Here is a 21,879-nt window from a genome sequence, read left to right on the forward strand (position 1 = left end):
TTTATCCCATCCATGTTGAGATATCATTTGGAAAGTCTCGATTATTTGTGATATAGCAAGACAACGACCTGTAAGTGTCAGAAACATTGAACTATAGACATAAATACATCTACTGTTACGAAACTCTGAAATAGAATATTTTAAAAACTGTTTGGTGTCTTTCAAAAAGCGAGTGTGGACCCCAGATGTCCTTGCAATATATATTAACGTCCAAACTACCTATACAAAGTTAAAAGATCTTCGATGATTTTAAGAAACCCATGCATACTGAAATGAAATTCACAGTAGAAGTACATCGTGACTGCGATAATGTTAATTTATGCATGATAATGGTGGCTGAGCACCGTGACTTTGAATTACTTTAAGAAATACAAGAACCAGCCACCTTTACCTACCTCAACTGACGCCAAGCAACTGGCGTACTGCACTTTTATCTTCATCAATACAATGTTTTTGTCGATTGCAATTTGAATGTTACAGCTTCCTTTTACTCTGTAATCTGTAGGTCTTCCTTTCGCGTTTCTGCACGCAGCAAACAATAGTTTGTCATCACTGATGCAGCGCGTCATTCGCATTGTGGTCGAATAATCAAAGGCCAAAACGCGTCTTGTCTTGAATCTCTTTTCAGTATCTTCTCCATTACTTTAGAAATAATAATTCTGTATGCGAGTCCGTATATGATACTGTGTCAGGTAGTTACAATTAAAGTGCAGCTACTCACAGGAATCCAGTGCGCTCTTTAATTGTCATATGCAGCGGAACTTGGTAGATACGCTAGTGCGTTGATGCGAAACCGATACATGCTAGACAAAAATTAGTTCCAATTTTGGCCACCAGGTGTAAATCGGGCCTGTACGGCATCTCATCATCGTCTTAGGTGCTCATACTGAACAAATTGTCTAAGTTGCGACTAGTCCATGACATAGTGTAACATGTCCATACGTCTTTCTTGCATTCACAGAGCCCGATTTGCATCTGGTGGCCAAAATTGGAACCAGCTTTTTTTCTGAGGTAGATCAGTTCCGCGTTAACGCATTATCTACGAGTACCAAGTTTCGCTGCTCAAAATGGTTCAAATGGCTCTGAGCACTATGGGACTCAACTGCTGTGGTCATCAGTCCCCTAGAACTTAGAACTACTTAAACCTAACTAACCTAAGGACATCACACACATCCATGCCCGAGGCAGGATTCGAACCTGCGACCGTAGCAGTCGTTTCGCTGCCATACGATAATTATAGCCGACTCTGGACTTATGTGAGTAGCTAAACTTTTAATATAACCAGTCGATATTTGCTTTCTGAATACAAATTCCATAGCTACAGTTAATTCTTTTCCTAGTAGGTTTGGAGTCGCAATGTTGTTCTCAAGTCTTCAGTCTTGTGTACACCCAAGCTGCCGAGCTGAAATCTTGTCATCATTATCGGTCATTGATGCGAAATTCCAACTCGACAACTTAGATGTATACAAGAATGATCGCTTGAGAAACTGGCTATGATCAAAAAGGAAGGTAGTTGTGTGTCTTATTTCAAATAAATAAATAAAGCTACAAAAAATGGCTGTTTGCTGCATTTTTTGAAAAAAGGTATGCCAGTTGCCTCGAAACCTGGTCTGTTAGAACAGACATAACCATCATTATTTGTATCGCAAGAAGATTCGAATTAGTCAGCCCAAGTGGATTCACGCAGAGAACTTCAGAGGAGTGTTTACTGGCGCTGCCGGCAGAGACCAGTCAGGATGACGCAGCGCCGCCGACGAAAGAATGCCGTGCGGCTGAGAGGCAGTCAGGCAACCCCGACTTCCCCTATTAGCCGAACCACTGCGAGCACGTGGTTCCCAGAGGGGATTTGGCCCGCCTCCCCCTCCTGCCCTTGCCTGGCGATCCCTCCGCCAGAAATAGTTCCGCGGAATCCGAGAAAGCCGTTTCCGCCCCGCGCCTTGCCGACGCCGGCTGGTGGCGCAGTCGAGTTCTGTTCTGGCGCGGTTCTGTTCTGCTCCGTACCCCTTCTTCGGGCGTCGACAATAACGCGCGCAGAAGCGACCTGGCCTGCCTCGGGAGCGCCGGCAGAGGCCGAGGGAAAGAAGGAGGCGGTCGCCGGAGAAATATCCCGTCCGCTTATATATTGCGGGCGGCAGCGGCAGGTATAAGATTACCGCTGAAATATTACGGCGCGGGCGAATTCTGGCTTCCCTCTGCCGGCTGGCTGCTGCCGCCGCCGTCCCCCGGGCCGGCGAGCGCGCGGGCGCTGCGGCGACAATATACATTTCCCTGGAAGTGACAGATATTGCCGGCGTCGCTTCGCCCCTCGCGCCCCTAGAGACGCCGCCGCAGCGGACGCCGGCGTCGCCGGAAGAGCAGACGTTGCGACAAACAACGCCGCACGCCGTCTCCGCGTCTGCAGTGCGCCTGTAAAGCCCAGGTGCACCTCTACCGGGCCCACGCTGTCCCTCTTCTCGAAATGAACTCTTCTACCTATCGTTCATATTTCACATGTTACAGGCAGAGAGTGTCAGTGAGCACATCAGCGTTAATTATGAAGTTTATTTCAGTTAAATATCCATGAAAATAACGGGGAATGTTTTCGCAGTTGCGAATACGAACCGCCGTAGGCTGTATATTGGAATAACGACAGTGAAAATTTGTGCCAAATCGGGACTAGAGCCTGGACTTCCCGCTTTACGCGAGCGGACGCCTTAACCGCTTCGGCCATCCGAGCACGAATTACGGTCCGATCCAAACTTAAATGTCGTAGTCCATGTCTCTCAAACTGCACTCGAACTTTACATGTTGGGGTCCAGGAAGGTCACTGTTATTCCAAGTAGAGGACCTGCTATAAGCGAATAAGACGCCAAATCCGAGTTCGATCGACTACCCAATTTTAATAGCCCATACACACTTCTGGTCTAGTCAATCCAAACCGGATTACCGATGAGTTTGTGGCACTTGTACGGAGTTACAACTGTGCGGAAATGGAATGTGTTGACAGTTCTACGAAGCCTAGGGCACTTCAGATTGTGGACCTCAGAACAGACTATTCCACAAGCAGGATATACCGATCTGCACATCACAGCCTGCGACATACTACAGGGAAATTCCACTTTCTGTACTAATAACCCAATTCGTCCACCATGTCATTGGCAGTTGGCAGTTGGCTGTGGTGCGTGGCTTTCTCCTAGAGTCCAGTAATTGTGTTGTAAGTGTTGTGACGAGACCAACAAAGGGCAACCATTTATTGATTTACCGGTAAAACGAGCCTGTTTTGCATTTTCTAGATTACGTCTCTTGCCTCAACAAAGACATCGCCCAATGTTTCCAGACTTTTGACGAGAGCAGTTGTTTGCTGGGACGTGCTGAATGCTCGGTATTCATGAACCATGTCCCACGCGCTTAACACCATCTAATATTCAGCTAATTCAGGATGCTTGAATGAGGCGAAACACGTCAATACTAAATAAATAATAAATACATCTCTGCAACCAAGACTGTTTCTTCATCGTATATTTCTCGTTGCTGTACTATCCCTGCCATGTGTTCGAAAAACTCTATCATGAGCTCGATATTCACGAGGCATCGAACATATTTTAAGGCATTGGTCTTTCACGTTGTGCAGCTTTTGAAGTCAGCCATCACTGTAATTACACATTTAAGTTAAGAAGAGCTGTGGGATCTATAACTGGGTCAATGGGTGGCAGATGGACCAAGGAAGGTTTGCTAAAGTCTATGGTGGGTGACACTGAAAAATATGTAGGAACAACGCTGATGCATGTGGTTGGTGACCCCATGACCACTATGAGCAAAAAGTTTCAATATATTTCAATTACCGTTTAAGTTACAATAAATTTTTAACATCTTTTCATCACACAAACACGGAGTACATTAATAGTAACGGTGAGTCGACGTCCTAGCATGTGTCATACCTCTGAGTATTCCTAACGAGATGCAAACCCAGTACCTTCGTAATTAAGCAAAATTATGACAAAGACGCGGAACGGGAACTGTTGAACATCTGAGTTTAAACAAGAGCGGCCCAATTAAATATGAAATATGGGTACCATAGCTCACAGGAATATCATGTTAAATGGGTTTCTTTACACTATGAAATGAAACCAAGAGTCACAATACAATCGTGTTTATTACTAATACGCATTAAGCTCTTTCCAGTCACTGTATAGGCAAAACAAAGAATTATAAAATGCATAGGGTTCAAATTAATTGCAAAAGATACACGATAATCCCTTAGGACCGGTGGGTGGTATTGGAAAGGAAACTGTCAACGACTGATGAATTAGTCTGCGAATTAAATAACGATTCCAGGAAAGCATATGCAAATACTAATTCCCTTGCCTATTTACATATTGAGTTTAACCAGCAAACTGCGGGAATTAATTTACACCCATGGCTGATTTCAGTTGTCAGGCGTACAATGTAATATAAAAGGTGAAACGCGTATGTAATTTAAATAACGACGAAATACCACGTAACGTGTTTCCTAACCTAAATATAACTGTATGTATGTATGTGTGTGTGTATGTATGTATGTATGTATGTATGTATGTATGTATGTATAATCCATGGAGGCCGCCACAACGGTGTGAAACATATTTGGTTGTTAAAACAATTACACGTGTATCTCCAAAAAGGCGGAAAATCCTTAATTCATTATTATTTTGAGAAAGCACGGGAACACAGTTCAAAACTCCAATATGATACCTGACGGTAGGCATAGGCTCTATGATGGGTTACCACTTCATCTTTTCTCTTTGCCTTTAAAGAAGATGAAAACATAAAAGAAATGCAAAAGGTTTATCACAGAGTCCTATAGTACTACCTTAGGGAACACCTCAAGCTACTGTAACATATGCCTCTTTATCCCGGTTAAGATTGGTATGTGTGTTTTTAACGACTTTTCTGGATTTTTTCTGACCCGTTTATGAAATGTTACACAGCACAATGATCGCCTTGCACAACGGCTTTTGATTACGTCTACGTTTGAAGGAGTAACTACCGTACTCCAGGTGCTGTCACTTGCCAACGCGACGATAAAGAATGCGTAAGATTATCTTCTGGTTCGCTTATAATTAATGGAAACATTTATGTCCATTTATAGCCGTACATGTTTACCTGTCTTCTCCCATGCTGCGCTACCTACAGGAATTCCCTAGTGACGTGAAGTATCAATACGGGGGTTTATCCGTGTCCCCGCAAGCTGATAGGTAAACAGCGATTTTCGTGAAAGCAAAGTCGTGCTCTGGCCAAGAAAGAGGTCCGGTCCTCAAAGGGCTGGAAATTTGGGAAAGGAGTGAGGTGAGGCGAGGGTGCAGGCCGGAAAGCGGCTTAGCGCGGACAAGAGAGTTCGCTTTGGCGAGCTGACCGCGGACCCTCATTAGTGGGCCTTTTGTGCAGCAGGTATTTGGCAGCGCGGGCCTTATCTGGCCGGGCGCGCACAATGCGAGCACAAAGGCCGGCGCTGTTAGCTGCAATAACAGATTAGCGGCCAGGCCGCATAATTCCGGCGGCCCGTGCGCGGGCAGGTTTTACGGTGTTTACCGCGGCTATCGCCCGCCTGCAGCCGCTGTCCGCCTGCTCGCCACGCATCCGTCACCTCGCCGCGGGCTCTGCTCTGGGCACAGGACACGCAGCCGTCCAGAGCCGATTTGTAACTCGACGCGTGCCCGAGAAAAGCGATACGGGACTGCTACCCAGCGATTCCGTAGGTGGCCTCACTGTAACTCTAAAACTTTCAAAACGGTGATGTGATCCATAAAAGGGTCGTAACCATCCGCTAACCCTTACAACGGATAAGATATTGGGATATTATAACAGAGTTCTCTATTTGAACTCAGAGTAGTATTATTATTTTATTATTATTATATTATTATTATTACTATTATTATTATTCGTTTTCAGGACGTACCCGTACAACCATCACAAAATTTTACTGTCAGCTATGACGATACGAACGTGAGAACACAGCATCCAGTGCTATAGAGGACAAAATCATCGACCCGGCCGAGAACCGAACCCAGGCCCCTTCGGTTACAATTCCGATGCGCTAAACGCGCAGCTAACGAAGCAGACGACTCCGAAGGTCATGGCAGAAGATACTTTCTACTGTATCCTATACTCAGGTTTCTGTCTTTTGTGACTTGTGAAATACTGACCCTAACCTACAACAAAGCAATGTGAATTTCGCTATATCTAAATCACAATTCTCGTTAATGACGCAAGCTGCCTGGAAGTCAGTACCACGCAATGAAGAAATCCAGTCATTACTTAGCATTTTCAAGGAGAGTCTCAGGACATCCTGAAGTAATTATTATTCTGCTTCAAACTGTTGGCTGTCTGGCTTGATAGAATCATACATGCATTCCTGCTCGAACGTTAGGCGCTCCTGACGGAAGTGGTCACCACAGCCCGTAAAAGATCCTTCGTAAACGACCTGGAAGTTTGACGTTTAATACTACTGGCAGGTTTGTCGTTAAACAACAAAAGAGCCTCTCCTCTTTACAACGTGTCGAAGTGGAAGGAGCGGTCTCAAGTGCCTACTTTCATTGATTCGTTGGGGAAAAGAGAATTTTTTTATTTTTTTAAGTGCTTCATCTGGGGTGTACCTGTGTAGCGTGTGTGTTTTTGTTATTCGTCTCGCCTTTCCCGATCCCAGACGGGAAGAGGGCAGCAGACCGCCATCCGGCAGACGGTATCCGCTCAATTAGTCGGGAACCGCGCGCGAGCCCTCCAGGAAATATACAGCCGCACAGTAAAACTCCAGCAGGCGCTGTCTGCGGACACCCTGGGCCTTAAAGCCGTCACTGCGCAGATAAGGACTGCTTATTTACAGCTGCCAGCTACTGGCCTCATTTGGACATCTTTTACTATGAAAAGATGCTACACGACAGCGAAGCTACTAGTACTTACGCCCTTGACATGAGGCCCTGAGCAGCACCTGCTGCCTATGTTGTTACTGAGTAGCATCTGGTTTTGGGTGTCGCGTATCAACCAAACTAATGGCATGTCGCAGATTGGATAGTATGTGAATTTAGCTGTTAAAACCAAAAATTATATAGAAGGAAGTACTAGCTGTCCTCCGTCGAATTCAGTGACCCGTATCTGCGCCCAGAAAAGGTCAAGGCAAATTTCATTAAACCCTTGCAGAGATTCCGCAAATTTCGCGGTATATATGAGAGCCGTAGGCTATTCTGTGGCCTTTTACTCTAAAACGCCTCGTTAAGAGGACTGAGGATGCTGGAACGACAACAGTATTTCCAAATGTTGTTACCGTCAGTGATCATAATTTATTTAATACTCTGTGTGACGCAATCACAATTTATTTCTGATTTCAGTGTTATTCTGTCTGGTGGTAGCACAACGTTCTCTTATTGTATGCTGTTCTGGTAGTTCAGTAAATCAAACCTCAGTTGTTTATCACCAAACTCTGCCGAATAGACAGGGTACCTCAGGAGAAACGATCAATAGTTCGGGATATCAAAGGAACGATCATTGAAAGCAAAAAGCCTGGTAAATATGGATTCTCACATGCACATCTTAAGAGATATGAGCATTTCTTTTCAGTAATGGAGATGTGTTTCACAATAGTGAAGATGAATATCCGCTGCAATTTCTTAAGGTATACAAGTCAGAGGCGAGTTAAATGGACGTTTTTATTAGTTTGTTCTACACTACCACCCCTCAAAATATGGAAAGCAAAGAACTTTAGAAGAGATTTGGTTCACGATATCAAAGATGAAGTATGCCTCAAATGGCTCTGAGCACTATGGGACTTAACATCTCAGGTCACCAGTCCCATAGAACTTAGAACTACCTAAACCTAACTAACCTAACGACATCACACATATCCATGCCCGAGGCAGGATTCGAACCTGCGACCGTAGCGATGGCTCCAGACTAGTGCCTAGAACCGCTCGGCCACTCCGGCCGGCCCATGTTTACAGTTTCATCCTGTTTCATATTCATGCACTGAAGGTCCATTACATAACCTCGTTTCCAAGAGTTACGAGATATTATTCTACTTCTATACGGAGTTCAGTAATTTGGGATCAGTACGGCCACATAACATTATGCCTTCCGACCGCATAATTCCTGGATCAACAAAATGACTATATTTGACATCGTTCCTGGATGCATTACGTGCTTCCGCCTCTCGCCATTGGAGGATACGGGGACCTGTTACGAACGGAAGAGCAGCTTTAGCTTTTTTGTAAAATATTTAATGCTGGAGTGAATAGCGCACAAAATTAAAAGTAACGACGTGTGTGGGCTCTGAGTGAAGCAATCGCATGAACATTTGTGTGACAGACTTCTGACAATAGTTAAAGTGTAACTCAAAAGTGATATCCCTTTTTCAGAATATCGTAGGCTGTATTCAAGCACTTGGTATTTCCACGACAACGATATACCGTTAGATACATCTGCAAAGAAGAATCATACCGTTAGTAACTCACTGTAATCGTGTGAGGGTTCAAATACGGAAAGAGGCTAAACTGAAACACATATGAAGAAAGACGCTCGTTTTGATTGCATTTCGAAGAACAGTGTTACCGAGAAGTATGAGAAACCTGACAGTTCGTGATCACCCTCCACGATTGTAAGGTACGTAAATTATACTAAAATCATCACAACAGCAAAAAATAATTAATATAGAGTAATGAAATTTCGGGAATACATTTGTCTAGGTGACAAATGTAAGTGATTAACATTACAGGTTCACGAGTTAATGTAAGAGCGACCTGAGTCATTACAGATGTCAAATGCTCCACGTGTAGATCCAGTGTGTCTAGCGTGCAAACAGGTTGGTTGCAGGCCCTGCAGAAACAACTTTCATCAGAAAACACAACAGACTTCCACCGTTCCCTCCAGTGAACTGTCACTTGACACCACTGAAATCGCAAGTGGCGGTGGTTTGCGGTCAGTGGAATGTACGCTACAGGACGTCTGGTTCGGAGTTGTAGCTGTTCATTGTGTGTCAATGGTGCCGACTGCTACACCGATTACTGCTGCAGATGCAGTTCTATGGTTCACAGCCATACACTGAACACTATGGTCTTCCCTCTTAGTAGTGTCACGTGGACGTCCGAAGCAAGGTCCTTCTGCGACTGTACATTCTGGTGACCACCGCTGCCAGCAAACACGTACAGTGGCCACATTCCTGCCAAGTCATTCTGAAATACCACTGAAGGACGTCCAGCCTCTCGCAGCCCAACTTCACGACCTCGTTCAAAGTCAGTGAGCTATTGATAATGGACTCTTTTTGCCTTAAAGGCATTCTTTACTATCTTCAACTCACCATGTCCACTCTCTAAGGTAAGCAATGCTCTCAACTGTTACAGCGTGTATTTGCTACTAGCGTTACTCTTATGCGACTGGTGGAAAATTTTAAGAGCTATCACATTTCAGACGTAGAAACACGCCTACCAGTTTTCGTTTATGTCGCACAACTCCTCCTTATTGATGCGATATTTTTACGTCAGTTTATGATTCGCAATACTGAAACTACGGTGATTGGTTTAATTGCACGCTACGATGGTCTGGTACATGTCGTTCTCAAGAAAGTGAGCTGCTGTGACAAGACAAGTTCTCAACGTTAGGGTAGTTGTACATCGCGCCAGGACACGGCGTAGGTTTTGTGGGAGCGGAGTCTGCTTTGGGAAAGGGGAGTGGCGCGCCGCAGGTCGGCAGACATCTGGAAGCCATGGCGCAGATGTGGCAGCGGCTAATGAGGACTGCGTCCGCTTTCCACGCATCTGCGTCTCCAGCAATGCTCGTAAACACTGCGACGATCCCCGCCTCGCGAACGTCAGCGGATGCATACGCGTGCACAGAGGAAAGCACAGAATAAACGAGCAATGGTGTCCATACGTGAAGGACAGCTGTTTATCAATTCAAAGCCTCGGCAAACTCAGATGACAAGAGTATTGCAGAAAATAGTGTTTCTCACTATCACTACCGACCGCGTGTCTTCCGTGCTTGTGATATGTGGCGTAATGGCGCTCACTGCCGAGGTTATTTGCGCATGTGGTTTCTGAAGAGAAATCTATTCCTTAACTGACCAGCAAATACTGAATTTGGTTGAAGCTAACACACTTCTGGTACACTATAAATGAGACCACTGATGATCATAAACGAAAAAATAGTGAGATGAGAGTTCGCTGCAAACTTAATTATATAGATGGTTCATTCATTCTGGGAATCCAAGATCTTCAGGATTTTTACCTATATGGACAATGATACTGGCAAGATATCGCTCATAAGGATTGCAAGACTTTCTGGAGTGTTTTAATTTCAAATTTGGAGTCTACTAACAAATAATAAAGGTAACATTTTTTTCGTGTGATATAACAACAAACCCAAGATTCGCGGATTTTTTTGCTTTACATGTACAGTGAAACCATGATTCATGCCAAATTTTTTATTCTAGAGCAGTTGGCTGTACCCTATAGGTTTTGATGAGTGAGTACGCGAGTGGTCAAGTCTTTTGACAACATTGTCTTAGAAGTTTCAATTTTTTACATCGCCAACTTCAAGCAGCTACTCGTGCCTGAGAAAAAGTGTTTTGAACAGTCCTTCAGACGAACAACAAAGTGATCCTGTGAAGGTTCCGATTTTACATCCTGACGTATGGAACCCTCAAAAGAAAATAACATTTTAGTGAATGAGGTATTTTTTAAACTATAGAGAGCAATAAACACATGAAGTAATTCACACTTTTGCGTCAGCAAAAGTAAGAGAAAATACTCGCTTCAAAATACAGTTTAGCTTATTGTATCCCCAAATTCTAACAGTGCCTTACTTCAGCTAGTAAATGTTAAGGCGCTGCATGTTCTGCGGGTAAGGGATCTTCAAACAAAGCACATTTGTCCTCTATCCCTAGGCTGATTTGCACACTATTAGCAGCTACAGAAATTCTGGAGATGGTATGCCTTTCTGAAATCTGAATTACTACGGTACTTGACTTTTCTCAAAACAAACGCGTTTCCAGAGGCGAATAGGTCACGTCAAGCAACAGAAAAAGTTCAAAAATGGCTCTGCGCGCTGTGCGACTAAACTTCTGAGGTCATCAGTCGCCAAGAACTTAGAACTAATTAAACCTAACTAACCTAAGGACATCACACACATTCATGCCCGAAGCAGGATTCGAACCTGCGACCGTAGCGGTCGCTCGGAGACACAGTTTTGGTTGCAAAGTTATTCTTACTACAAATAACATGTTTCGCCTCGTTTGGGCGTCCTCAGATTTATCTATTACAAAAGGAAAAGCAAATACGTAGTTATATAAAATTACAAATTGGAGAGCATGGTTCTAAGTAGCGCAAAATTTTTAAAAGCGTTATTTCAAAACTTTTTCAAAAGCAAATTAACAGACACGAAAAGCTAACAAAGCAATGCGTACACTGGCTGGCAGGGTATTAGTCAGAACGATGGTGACAAGATTCACTGGAAAAAAACCAATTGTGTATAAAACTTCCTGGCAGATTAAAACTGTGTGCCGGACAGAGAATAGAACTCGGGACCTTTGCATTCCGCGCGCAAGTGCTCTACCATCTGAGCTACCCAAGCACGACTCACGACCCGCCCTCACAGCTTTATTTCCGCCAGTAAAACTGAGAGCACGTCGTGAGTCATGCTTAGGTAGCTCAAATGGTAGGGCACTTTCCCGCAAAAGGCAAAGGTCCCGAGTTCGATTCTCGGTCCGACACACAGTTTTAATCAGCCAGGGAGTTTCATATCAGCGCACACTCCGCGAAGATTTCATTCTGGCAAGTGTACATAATTAAAAGGATAAAAACTCGAGAGAAAATGATGAAGGCAAAAATAAGGAGAAGCGGGGGCGCGGCCAAATAAAGTAACGTAAATTCCCTCCACGTAGTCATAACCACTAAGTGAACAGCAGCGTAGGCCACACGTACATCGACTGAACCTGAAGACAGGTGAGTAAACAGTCTAATAGACGGCCGCATTAAAAACAAATTTCCCGTGCTACTAGGGTGGAATGCAAACAGAAGGCGCTAGCGCCTATAGAAACTATTTCTTATTATCTACTACATGAACCTCTTGCTTGGACTGGCTTACAATGCAATGATACTTAATTTGAAACCAAATCCATTTTAATCCAAGGTGGTAGTATTCGTTCTGCACTCTAGGACAGATAACGTGGGAATGATTTGTGCGCTATTCCGCCGCCTCTGCGGGCCTGCTACGGGTTGTTCCCACACCTCAGCACGAGACGGAACTAATGCAAACACAGTCTAGCGGCGGGGAGTGGCTGCGGCCGTGTTTTCGCCTCCGCCAGCTCGGTGCGTTGGCCACAACCGCTGCAGCTCACCGCCAGACTTAAATCCTGCCGTGGAGGCCGTAAAACGAGCCTGTCACGAGCAAGCCTGTGTCACACGCGAGGGAGAAAGAAAGAAAGAAACAAGTGTAAATATAATTTTCTGCGCCAAACGTCAGGGCGGCGCAGCTCGGCGCAGTGTCCTGGCTCACCGGGGAGAAAGCTGCTCCTTCTCTTTTTTAATATCACGGAACAATTCTCAATTTAAACAAAGCTGCGGCAGCGGCATTCCAGCCTCGCCGTCACAACTTGGGCCGCCCGCATATTACGGTCCGGCCCGGACACCGAATGCGATTTGTTGACGCCGTCGCAGTGCGCCGGTCCTAAAAAAAATAAAAAAAGGCTAAAATATCGCGCATTCCGCCCTCCCGGCGGGCTCCAAATTCACGGCGACGCGATGTGCGCTGCGCACAGGAGAAGGAACGCCCTAGCTGGGGCCGACACAGCCTCTGCGCCTAGCCCTACACCGACGAAGGTGAAGCGCACAGTGGACATGAAACGCTGTTTGTGCCTGCTTATCCCCTAGAACGTAAATGTCTGTGAGTCGTTTTTATGTCCCGTTATTAAATGCAGCGACCTTTTTATGACCACAAATGTTGATTAACTCACCATACCGAGAGACACGGTGAAGTGGTTAAAGCATTGCAAGACTGAAGTTAAGGTCCCCCCCCCCCCTACACATCTTGATTTAAAGATGTCATCTTGCTTTCAGCTACTTGTCTTTTATTTTACGACTGTATTTTTGGCATTATCCAATTTTTTTAAATCTATCCAACGTAACACAATTTAATGAGAACAATGTAAAGTGAAATGAATACTACGTGCAACAGATTCTGTAGTTGAAGAAAATAGATGCTCCTACATCTAGATGGTATTTGATGGGGACCTAGCAAGCTTAAAAGCCGAAGAACTACCCTGCCTCACAAGAGAAGCCAAGCGGGAATATATTAATCTGGAAGATTCGGAGGACACTGAATAGTATTAGAATGGGCATAGCGTCAGTCAAAACAAATCTAAATAAATTGAGTCTCAAAGACGATGCGGACGACGAAACCTACAGTGATCAAGCCCAGGGCATGAAACATCATCTGTAAGTTTCCAACTGCCCAGCAAGCGAAAATAAATGAGTGGACGTAGCCCGATATTGGGCTGAAAAACTGTAAAGATATTTTTCACTCATGTAAACGTAAAGTACCTGACAGTAAACTTGGTGGTCACACTCCATAGTAAACCTGTTATCGTACCAAAAATATCATAAAAGGGACAGCTTTCGCCATTAAAACAAAACACGTTTAATTCCTGACAACGATGCTTTCGTAAAAAAAAATTCTGTAAAATCCAGATCCTGGCAATTCCGTGATCTCTGGAGTGCAAGGACATTTACCAATCAGGAATGATAGAGGCTTTGTAATTGTCAAGTTAAACGACCTGTAAGACGCAAATCTTCCAGTTACCCCCTGTCTATGAAAGGCACAAAACTGGTCTGATGACAGTGTAATTACGATGTAACTGCTTCACAACCACATTTCAGTTAGTCGTTCAATTCACTGAAAACGAAAGCTCGCTTTACCCATCTAAACCGTTTCAGTTAGTTTTGTAAGCAGATGACCAATTTCATCGCCCAATATTACTTCACATTATATAGCCTGTATGGAGAATTCATAGCATAAACGAATGTTCTGTTGTTCTACTTTCGCTTAACATGACATACTTCTTACGGAGACCCGGTGGTGTGAGGTATGCGCGATCATTGGCGGCAGCTGAGCAGCGGTTATGTAGTGCGCACAGCCGCCGGCAGAGCCCGCCGCCGGCGCGCCGCCACCGGCGTGTACCGCTCTCCCTCCACGCGCGCGGCAGGTGATTAATTGTTTTAATCAAGCAAAGAAGGATTGGAGCGGCGCGCGTCGCACGCCGCCCCCGACAATAGCGGCAGCAGTCTTCGGCGGCCGCATTGTGCTCTCCGCGGCAAAATTAATAGGCGAGAACAAAGTAAACACGCCCCGCGGCAGACAGGTAGCTTCGTTTGCGAATGTTGCTATTGCGGCGGAGACAGTAATTTCCGGCACATGTCTTTTGCACCGTAAATACGGCGCTATAAGTCATCGCTACATACGCCTCCGACTGTAGAACGGTGGTCTCGGTTGAAATCAAACGTGACTACAGAGCTGAAACAACAGAACAGTAATTGGACTGACATTTGCCGGTTTTGTGACGTAAACCTACAAAGGAGAATGAATCGGGTGTAGGGGTGGTGATGAGTGGGGGGAAGGGGGACAAGCCGGGCCACATAAGATGGCAAATTACGTCTTCTTCGAATCTACGAAACAAGCACCTTGGATTTTAATCCCAGGTAAGAAGTATACTAAAATTCCAATTGATTACGTTTTATGTTTCCCAGAGCAATGTTTGTCGTAATCGGACGGTGAAATATTGAATTATTTTTCTAAAAAATCACGAAGATGTGGATATACCTGAATTTATATTAGTATATGTTGCCATTTACGATGTGCCTTCTTCGCGTGTCTTGCAGAATACGTAAACAGCAAAACAAAGGAATTTCTATTTATTAGCAATAGAATTAACACTCTATGCATTCCATTCCAAGCTACATTCTGCTGGTGTCCATAATGTAGCATCAGAGATTATCCTTTCTTTAAATCCACGCCATAAATGTAATGAAGAAAGTTTGCGCTTGTTTACCATGGTGGATGGAAATCAGCAAAGTTTTTAACTAATTCAACGGCATTAAAAAATTGCTATATTTGACGGCAATAACGTTTATTACTAAGGCAATTGGCAACTTTCATCCACATCAATAGATGCTTCTCAAATGTTTGTGAAATCTTATGGGACTTAACTGCTAAGGTCATCAGCCCCTAAGCTTACACACCAATTAACCTAAATTATCCTAAGGACAAATACACACACCCATGCCCGAGGGAGGACTCGAACCTCCACCGGGACCAGCCGCACTGTACATGATTGCAGCGCCTTAAACCGCTCGGCTAATCCCGCACGGCGCTTCTCAATTTCAACCAAATCAAAGTACAAACCTATTTCAAATCGCCACGAAATTTTTATATCACGTTGTTCTGCCCATAATTCGCACGAAATCTATAGGCTGAAACTTTCATGTTACCTTCTACTGGTGATACGCAATGTTGAGTGGACAACAACAAACACTTATTGTTAAGAAGTGTGTTGTAAGAGAACATGTCTTACGTTCGAATGTCTTCTGATTTCGCAGTAAACGTGTGATCTGACTGAGCGAATAACGGAAAACATAGTTTGATAGGTATTCCATCGCTCTTAATGGGAAATAGTGCAGCAGTTTATTAACCATTTTATTGCCTCACTCGCCTTTTATTACAGGTCTCTAGATAAGAAACTTAAACTGGAGCGAATAACAAAAGAAACACACTCACAAATTTCAATTTTGCCTCCCAAAAGTGTGGTCGATGCTTAAAGTTTGAAAAGGAATGAAAAAGTAAGGAAAGGTAAAAAAAAACAAAGCGGTGTTATGGGGGAAACCACAAAACGAGGACCGGTTAAAAGCACCGAAGTTTCCCCATATATACATTACTAATGCTCGATCAGCTATGCAGATGAGGCGGACTTTCACTGAATAAGATAGCATAGTTGTCAGTGTGATTGCTCATAATAACTGCTTAAGATGCGTGGACTTACATGAATACAAAATGGCAGCAGCTTTCCGCGACCGGTTTGCGCTCGAAGCGCAGCCGCCGTATAATGCAGGGCACGCCCCCGTTATTGGGGGAGATTATTAAAATACTACTCGCAATGGGCAAACGCATTGCATTCCATTATGCCCGAAAAACTTTTAGCTGCAGCGTAACGACATGTAAACGCTGTTATAACACAAAATGTATGTAACAAATTATCCCTCCCCCAGCCACAGAAAATGTAAAACAGGATACAGAAAAATAGCTCCCGACATTTTTTTCCCCACCTCACCTTCGTGGGGGAAAATATAAATGTGTTCGTGGGTCATATGGCTTAATGATATGGAGTGGCCGAGATGGGCGATTCTGATTCGACGGAAGTCTCTCCCCACGCCGCCTCTCGCTAGCAGCCCCTCCCGCTTTCTGCTTCGCCGTCCTCTACCGCTGGAGAAGAGCGTCCAAAACGGTGCGCTATTTGCAAGTTTAATTCGTGGACGTTCCGGAGGAAAGCCAGCCAGATGCGGCCGTCAGCGCTAACCCAGGTATCCATCGATCGCCTCCCAGGAGCTGCGGCAGCGGCTTTGGTGATGGAGCCACATGGCACCAAACGTGACAACAGCTGTAGTTACATGCTACTGATAGTAAATGCCTGTACCATTCAATTGCCGCACTTCCGACTTTTTCACATTTACGAACACTTGCAATCAAGAGCACGATGCACAATCCACACTGATCGCAGTTTCTCTGTTTCTTTACGGGTAACTGTCATTACCGAAATCATGCATATCGCACCAGAAGGGTATAATTGTTAACGAATATCCTACTACACATTTTGTTAATTACAGTAGCTATGAATGAAATCGTCCACTGAACTGAAAAGAACCGACCGACGTTAGACTTAAGTTGTTAATATAAAACATGAAAATCCCACAGCAGAGGTTTGAAATTCCGCCCATCCGAATGCAAGTCCATTTCCTTAACCAATGAACTATTTTGCATCGCACAAGCCGAAGTGAACCATCACCCTGGTTTCCATTAATGTGTAAATCAATGAATATTCGTGTGAAGGTCTGTGCGGGGGGATGAGGGGGGGGGGGGGGGCGAAATTCGAAATACACTTTTCACGAACGTCGTGCAAGCAATTGCGTCACATTGGCATACCTCACGTTCAGCTCCCAAAATGCTTCTATCCTTGTAGAGCAGAAAAATGTTCTCTCTTTTAATTAATGTCTTTGTAGAAACTTTCAGGTAAATAGTTTTCACGGGCGACCTCCGGAGATCCTTTACCATTTAAACAGTTAAGGTGCAGTAAAACAAGTAGGAAACTCACGCATTACAGCTACACCACTTTTTTCCTTAGTTTTGCGTCATAGCGACAGCGAGGTAACCAGAGTTTTTGACTCGGATAGAGAAATGTTAAGGCTGTCACAATGAGCGACCCCGGATTCAGTTAGAGTATATAATGAAATCCATGATAACTGTACCAGTAATGTTTGACGTTGTTGGTAGCACTTTCGGAAGGGAGGTTTGCAGGATTAGCGTAAACCGTTCCGCTTCCAGCGAGATTATTGCGACAGAATGCAGTTTTACCTTGTCGAGGCTGAAGAAAGTCCTTTGAAACGCCTTCACATCAACAACTTACGCAAACGAAGGAAAACCTAAACGATGAAGGCTAACAAGGATTTCAGTCGCGCTCTTCCCACATTGGAGTCCAGTGTCTCAATCACCGTGTGTCTGAGGTCCGTGTCTGGGAACGGCACTTTTTTACACATGCAGCAATCTGTTATTGGTAGCTGTAGTTTCCCTAGATGTCTCAAGCGTAAACTTGTTATTATCTTGTTTACGTTCGGCGCCGATTCGTACAGCACTCTAGAGAAATCCCTCGACATAGAAGAATTCAAGTATCGCGACATGATACGAAGCACGGTAAAATAGTATATATAACCACTACTTCAGGTTGGGAGCATCAAATCACAGATATGCTTCTGGTTTGGCAGACTAGTGAGCACAGACTTTGGGGTGTAGGCAGTTGTGATGTCACAGACTGGGTGCTGAAGTGCTTGGCTGAAGGAGGAGACGGCCTGTTTTGCATATGGCTACCATGAAACCAACTTCTCAGCAATCTGCTGTAATGAAAGAACTTTAATATCAGTGAAACTTCACTTTGACTTGTCATGACTAACGGTTTAGCGCAATAATTTAAACTTAATTGCAGGTTTTTGTTTTTGAATCTGTGAATACATCATTATCTGAAGAAACGAATTGTTCCTCAAAACGACATTGATAATTGTTTGGAACTATATGAAATACTGAATACTAAGAGCGCTTTTACTCCCGTCGTTCATTTGTATTCCTTCTCTGAAAAAACGAAATGGACGCACTGTATAATGTTGGCCCGTCGTAGCAAAACGCATTTCTGTGCGCAGTGACAGGCTCACACGACACTTGCTCCGGTTATATTATGAATTATGAAACCGATTCTTTGACAAATACGGAATGATGCTGTCTCTTATTTCTCGTGGCGTAAACGAGTTCGCCATATTTCCAGCAACCGGCGATGTTGTCTGCGCTAGATTAGATTACTGTACAAACACACGGTGCTAAGAACGGGGCCGCAACTCCGGCGCATCCTCGAGCGCCGGAGAGCAGAGCAGCAAAGTTGAGGCATCGCCGCCCGCCCCCGCATCTCGGGCTCAGCCCGGCGCAGCCGTCACTCCGCTGTCATATTAGCTGCCGCCCCCCGCCGCCGCCCGCATTCACGCCACGCCGGGCCGCGCCGCCTCCCGCCCCCGCGCTAATTTACACCGCAGCTTCTCGGCGATCGCGACGCCTTCATACAACTCAAATGAAGCCTGCCTGCGCTCTGACGTGATCACCAGACGCACTTCTCAGACAAATTGTAATTAGGTGCATGCGCAAGTAGGCCAGTTTCTCAGCTCAGAGAGCACAGTAGGGTCAGTCTGCTTAGTTCCGTTCTGGTAATACTTTCTGCGTAGGCAGATGTACGCATGACTGTGATGCTAGCCGTGGTGGTTATGGTATATTTGTCAATGTAGACGTACGAGACACATCAGTCACTAATAATGATTGTTTTGATGATTTAATTCGTCACGGGATGCGACTGTTCGTCGTAGCAGTAGGTCTGATGTATGCGAGGCTGTGATAGAAAAAGAACCGAGACGAAACACTGGTGAAACAGGCGCAGTTAGCTCTACACTATTTGGAGGACAGTGTTAACTTCGTGTAGTTGTCTTTAATTTAGTTAACCACTGATGCTTTTCGAAAACATGACATAACCTCGTACAACAAATACTTTCGCGCGGAAACACTTGATTTATAGCTATATACTCTCTAAAATTTCTTAATGTCTGTTTCAGGCAAGTAATAGTTACTTAAACTGTATATTGGACTAATGAGAAATTATTGATATAAATAGAGTAAATTTAAATCGCTATTTCATTAAATACTGTTAAGATCATCCTTTTTGTGTGAGAGAGATTTAAAATATCTGCAATACTTCGCTCTTTACATATAAAAGAAAATGATAAGCGTAATACAAAATATTCATTTGAAACACTGGAAAGCGAAGGAATCTGTACTACCGTGAAAGATACGTAACGTAATTTCTAAACTGAAGCTGTTACTTTCAATCTTGAAAGCAAATCGTCAATACCACTCTGAAACGAAATGTTTAAAACTGACTGACGTTTCTATTATTCATAAAATAAAACGAAAAGCTACCTCAAATTTGAATAGCATTCTGTCAGGAAACAGCGCTAGCGTGGCCGTGGTATTAATAAGCCGATTCATGGGGATATATTCGACGATTCCGCTATTCATTTTCTACACGCTACTAACTGAAACTTTATCTCGAGATGGGACAAATTAGTAGGCCGGGAAGACTAAACACTTTCTGCATGGATCCGGCTCGAGACCAGATCTTTGTGATTCGGGGGATCGGACTAGCAACTGAGGTATCCGAAAGGATCTGCGGATGAACTGAAAGCATCCTTTGGTATGTGCATCTCTCACACTTTCCCAAACTCAAAAGATGCTCTCCTGTAGTACTGGATAAAACGATATGGTGAAGAATACCTTAATCACTATCTATGAGTTTGTCCCATAACTTAATTTTCGGCCTCTGCTATAACCTACGATTAAATAAATCCGTATGGCGGTTTATCGAACTGAGATTATGTTTCCAACTTGAGTTCTTGCCTTTCGTTGGGAATTCCGGTAGTCAGCAACGTTATCTTCCTCTTCTTAGCAGTCGCTACCGTGGACAATGTGTGTCTGTAAGGCGCTATAATGGCATGTAGTTGAAAGGAATCAGGAGATGTTAAGAAAATTACATTAGAAAATGGGACACTAGAAGTAGTAGATGAGTTCTCTTACTTATGCAGCAAAATAAATGACTATGTATGGTCCAAATAGAGAGTATATAAAGTGCATACTGGCAATAGCAAGCAAAGTGGTTTTGAATAAATGTTTGTGAGCAACCAACATAAATTAAAATATCAGGAGGTGTTTTATGACGGTATAAGTGTGTAGTGTAGCCTAGAACGGAAACGAAACAAGGGCGATTAATTGTACAGGCAAGATGGGAAGCGTGGTGGCTCAGAAGAACGCCGAAAATGTGATAAGTGTTCAGATAACTAAGAGGATGTACTTCAGTGCGGTATCTATATTTTACACTGACTGTATAGCCTGATGCAATGTTCCTTTGGACTCGCATCGAAATTTGCCGACACTGTAAAATACCGAAACTGAGCTGCTGTCTTTCATGCCAAAGCTAGGCAATCTGACGCGCGTAACAATGTCTATCCCTGTGTAGGAACCATTCGATTTAAATGCAAGCACTATATAAGACGTAGACACTAGAACAGTGGTGTCCAACTCGCGGCCCGCGGTCTCTACGCAGCCCAAACCAAGTAGCAGCGCGGCCACACGATCGTAATAAAAACATAAAATAAAAAAAAAATCCATAAAATTCCTTCTATGTAATGTTATGATAAATTAAATAACTTCCATCTGAAACCCCGCCATGCAAGCTATTCCCTCATCGGGCCGCCATCCCCCTGTTTTTTTAGGTTGGACACCCCTGCGCTAGAGCATATGAGAGTTTGGACCGGCACTGAAAGCGTGCTCGGATGGCAGAGCTATTAAGGCGATCCCTAGCGTAAAAGTCTGGGATCGAGCACCGGTCCGGCACAAATTTTCACATGTTACTAGTCAATCGTGTAGCAGTTGTACAATCGTATTCGAAGTTTGCGAATGCATTTAATAATGACGTATTTAATCGTATTGGGGTACAACAAAATATGTCGGTTAACAGGACATTTCCTGATGCATTTAATGAATTTTGGTACCGGAGGGAAATGTGAGAAATAAAAGTTATAGGGTGAGATTAATGTTTGAATACAGTAAGCCGGTTGAAATGGTTATAGGTTGCTGTTGTTATTCGGAGATGAAGAGAGCTGCACATTATAGAGCAGTTTGAAGACTGCATCAGGTAGTCTTAGGACTGAAAACTAATACCAAAACAACCACCACCACCACCACCACCACCACCACCACCACCACCACCACCAACAACAACAACAACAACAACAACAGTGGCACCACAGTTATGTAGCGTAATGGGCTTCGGAGCTCTGATCCCGGGAATAACGTAGAATTAATACTGCGCACGCCGAGCAAGTATGAATGTGACCACGAATAACAAAGCCGAGTCAAGATGGGACGTCCTCGCGTGGTCCAGATGCGTCCAAGTAAAAGGAAGGGAAGGCCGAAACAGGGCGCCCGGGCTCGCTTCCGGCCGGCACGTGTGTCTAATACGACACATCCTGTGCC

The 21,879-nt window shown here is 44.2% G+C and overlaps 1 protein-coding gene across 8 annotated transcripts in view; it reads right to left on the minus strand.

Moving 5' to 3' along the window:
* Positions 1–21,879, minus strand: part of LOC126268084 (homeobox protein homothorax) — an 887,891-nt gene that overhangs the window by 707,047 nt on the left and 158,965 nt on the right. The window lies entirely within an intron of this gene.

Source organism: Schistocerca gregaria, chromosome 4 (assembly GCF_023897955.1).
Source record: "Schistocerca gregaria isolate iqSchGreg1 chromosome 4, iqSchGreg1.2, whole genome shotgun sequence".
NCBI classification, from domain to species: Eukaryota; Metazoa; Arthropoda; class Insecta; order Orthoptera; family Acrididae; genus Schistocerca; species Schistocerca gregaria.